The following is a 4,442-nucleotide window of genomic DNA, read 5'->3' as shown; positions in this document are numbered from 1 at the left end:
CCTACTAAATTTAACCCATGAACGGCATTTTCTGCGAGCCTAACTTCAAGCCACAAATAAACAAACGAAGTGTTCGATCGTTTAAATAGCTGCTCGCCAGATTTTATTGCATTATAAAGAAAAGTTATTGAAACTAAATACAACTAAATAAACAACAACAACTAAAACACCTATCAAGTATCAATTCTCTTAAGTGACACATTCTATATTCTTTCATTCCATTCGTTTAGCATTGCGTCATATGTTGTTCCTACTAAATCGAAGTAGGTGTGTTTTTTTCATATTATACCCAATTAGGAATAATGTTTCTCGTGAGTAAAATTTGTTCCATGGTGAAAGTGCTTTTCTCCCATATTCTTAACACCGTATTATCCCTGATGCAGATTTTTTATTAATACTCTTCATACTTTTTCCTTATTTTGTATTAATTTATGTCAAAATGAATAGAAAATATTATGTTTAGCATTTTAATAATTTAAGGTTATGAAATACAGCAAGAAACACCAGTGTTTTTTTCTACGTTAAAGTTAAAATCTTCCAATCACGGCTCACTTCTAAATAATAATTTTCCAAATTAGCACTTACTTGCAGTTATTTAGATCTAAGAGAAGTAGTTATTCATCATTGAAATTTATTTAAATTGCAAAATCAATTATTAATAAGTTTTTGAATATGAATGTAAAAAAAAATTTTTTTTAACTACTTTTTTCAGATTTTATATTTTAGGTACAAATATTATTCCGATAATCTAAGTTTTTTTAGTGACTATTATACTGTTTTTTTATGATTCAAGAATGTCAAAATATATTTTTCCTTGTAATTAGAGCGCCAGAAAAAAATATATATATAAAAAAGACACCGGTGTCCCCTCTGCGTCAAAGAACTAATTTTTAACACGAGACTTTTAAAAAAACTCTTTTTATATTTTATCAATGACAACATTTTTTTTTTTCGAAATTCGAAATATTTACGGGAGGTGTTGTGGTTTTAGTTTTGTGTAGCATGTGAATCGATCGTAAAATATTAGCGATCATAAAATCGTTTTTACGTGTGTGCTTACATTTTATCATCGGTTTTGTGAATGCTACTGCTTAAACGGGAAAAAAATGAAAGAAACTGAACGAGAGGCACATATTTTATGAATCACCAAAAAATACGGTTTATTCAAACGTATTTTTTTCTTTTAAGTTTGAAAAATATGTATTTAATAAAAGACAAAACCTTTCTACTTATGAGTAAAATTCTATTATTCAATCTTTAAACTCGTTTAGCGAAACCAATTAAAGATGAATAACGTTATTGTATCATAATTTAATCTCATTAATAATTTATCATAAAAATATGAGTTTGTTTTAATGAAGCCTGAAACCTTAAAAGTTGTAACTCGTAACGCTTCATTGATTATTTTAATTTAGTTGATAATTGATTATTTCAATAAAGATTCTATTCAAGTGAGTATATTTTTAAATACTTATTCATAATGGTACTTTCTTCTGTTTCAGATATCGAAAATAGTTTTTATATAGAAGGACTTGTTGGTATATCGATATGCAGCTTGGTGATTATTGCTCTCATTGCTGTTTTGTTATATTATATCATCCCTTGGCATAAGTGACTGCTTAAAAAAATGAACATTTGCAAAGACATCATGCTTCATCTGACTTGCTCATCATTTAAAATAATTCAATACCATTTGAAATGATTGCTATAAAATAAAGTGCTTAAAAATTGTGTCGTTTACTTTTTTATTGAAAGTACTTAGCTTTAAAGAACAGATTGTGTCTTAACTACCACTACGATTATTAAACATCAATTCACTAGTATATAAGACGTGCCAACTTGATTCAATCTTGATCAATTCCTTTTGATAGATGAAGGTTGGCATTGTCTAATGGTCTCTCCCCACAAGATTTTAGGTTTTATACAATCTTACTAATTCCATTGATGAAACAGGAGTCACAGCTAAGAAAATTGCTCTTCAGGGAGAAAAAAAACGGATAGAAGTACAATGCCCGCCGCCTTTTAAGATCACTTCCATTTTGAGAACACGCGATTTTATAAGGCGGCTGATTTCATAAAACTGAATAAGATAAAGGGACAAATTTTTTGTTGCATTTATACAAAAACTTGATATTGCTTAATTTGTGTATGGGGAATTTCAAATCTGGAATGATTTTTTTTTCCTACAGCTACAGATGTTTTTAAAATGACATTTTTAGTCAATTTTTTTGTCGAAATGTACAAGTTTAAGAACAAGTATATAATAGGGGGTTACGCAAATGTTGCTAGAAACCTTTGGGGGGAGTTAAAGCACACTATTAGGTTTGAAATTGCATTAGAACCCATGCACTGAAATGTCGTTATACGCCACTGTTGACGTGTGCTTCTGAATAGGTCATTAAAAGAGAAGCCCCCCTAACCACGTTCGACGACATTTTCGGGCATGGGTTCCTATGCAATTTAAATCCTAATGATGTGCCTAACTCCCCTAAAAGTTTGTCACATTATTTACGCGATGCCCTACTATGTAAAAAGTCTTTAAAGCCTCTACATTTTGACAAAAAATGTCATTTAAGAAAATTGTAGCTTGGAGACAGAAACCTATTGCAGATTTGAGATCAGCGATGCGAAAGTAACTAAGATCTATTAAAAAATCTCATGCTAAGATCTATCAACAACAAAAAAAATTGCTCACTAGTATAATTTTTCGCCACTTAGGGAAAAAATATTAAACATTAGCAATACACTAAAAGTTAAATTGATTCAAATTTGTCTCGTTTAAACCAAGCGGTTTTTTCTTCGAAAAAAAAAATATCTTTGTTAAACAGGTTGTCATTTCGTTCAGAAGAAACCTTTTATTTCCAAGATGGTGGAAAAAACTTAAAATATACGAAGAAACTGGATTAAATGGAATAAATTAAAAATGACCAATATAATTCTTTAACAATAATTGTTATAAGAATAACTCAAATTTAAACAAATTAAATTTAATATATTAACAGAAAGTTTAAAGTTTTTCATTTACTTTTTTTAAAGAAAAAATTATTTATGTATTACTTAGATTTTTGGAGAATTTTCAGTTGTATGTATATTATCTAAGATTTGATTTGAATATTCATACTTAATATTATTTGATTATAAAAATTAGTATGCTGTTTATTATTAGGAATTTAATATGTGTTTCTTAGATGTATGTGATTTGTTAATTTAGTGGTATTAATAAAATTTGATGTTATTTTAATAGTTTTTTTATATAATTATATAAAATTAAGTTTTTTTATTCTTTGACATGAAATATTGCAAATAATTAAATTTTTTTAAGAAATTCATAAAAAAATTCTGGAATTTTTTCTGTTTATTAGATTTTAATTATTTAAAATTGATATATTAAATGTCACAAAAATTAATATTATTTAAAGTGTATTACAATTATGAATTATTTAAAACAATTATTTAAATATTTGATATTCATTTTTAAAATAGAGTTTCTTCCATTTGGGTTGGAAGAAGCTTATTTCTTGCGGGTCAATTTTTTTCTACTGTGAAAGAAGGTTGCTTGGTTGCTATCTCCGATTGTTAAAAATTGGTTTTTAAGAGGAAAAAAAAAATCAAGTTATAAATAGAAAAATCTTTTTGTTACGTTTTTATTGGCAAGGGTGAGATGACCCAGACGTCTTCAAATCATGAGAACAGTCTTCGAATTTCATTGGTTGCTCTCCAAAACTTTTGAAGGACAGAAAATATCCTCAAATTTTAACGTGTGTTCTCGAAGTTCTCTGAAACATAAATTTTTTTATGTGCAGTATAACATAAAAGAAAAAGGAAAAAATCAGAAATGTGCATGTTTTTTTTTCTTCCAAAAAAAAAGATAGTTTTGTCGTAAAGAGAATACAAATGAAAAGCAAAAATGCACTACACAGATGAAAACGCAATACTTAACTTAATTCTTTACCGAAATTATTTTAAGACAACGCAAAACTGCTTAGTAAAAAATCAAGTGTAATGAAAGTGATTCCGCACCTGATTAGTCACCAAATGCGATCACAAGGCTTGAATTTTTTTAAAAAAAATCAAAAGAATCAGATTTTTTTGATTTAAATCGGATTTTTTTGATTTAAATCAGATTTTTTTGATTTTTATTCAAATACACTGTAAGAACTTTAATTTATGATTAAAAAAAGTTATAAGTGTTTAATCAAATTAACTTAATATTAAAACTATGTTGTAACAATATTTTAGAAGCTCTAACTAAAATAATTTTTCATTATAATACATGGCTTTGAATGCATAGCAACTGTTTTGAAAGAAATGCATGATTAAAATTTAAAGACTAGATTAAATAGAGAATTTAAAGAATACTTCAGGGGTCTGTCTGGGTTTTTCTGAGAGGTACCTATTTTGTGAAAATTAAAAATTATATTAAAAAATCAACACAAATATAG

At 27.1% G+C, this 4,442-nt stretch overlaps 1 long non-coding RNA gene across 1 annotated transcript in view; it reads left to right on the top strand.

The window, feature by feature from the left end:
- Nucleotides 1–1,587, top strand: part of LOC107446678 (uncharacterized) — a 15,992-nt gene extending 14,405 nt beyond the window's left edge. The window contains exon 3 of the long non-coding RNA XR_011637246.1: nt 1,503–1,587. This is a non-coding gene — a long non-coding RNA (uncharacterized lncRNA). The remainder of the gene's footprint in view (nt 1–1,502) is intronic.
- Nucleotides 1,588–4,442: the final 2,855 nt, after the last annotated feature.

This window comes from Parasteatoda tepidariorum, chromosome 7, assembly GCF_043381705.1.
Source record: "Parasteatoda tepidariorum isolate YZ-2023 chromosome 7, CAS_Ptep_4.0, whole genome shotgun sequence".
NCBI classification, from domain to species: Eukaryota; Metazoa; Arthropoda; class Arachnida; order Araneae; family Theridiidae; genus Parasteatoda; species Parasteatoda tepidariorum.
Note: the sequence above shows the minus strand (reverse complement) of the source record. Positions and strands in the feature narration are given on the sequence as shown.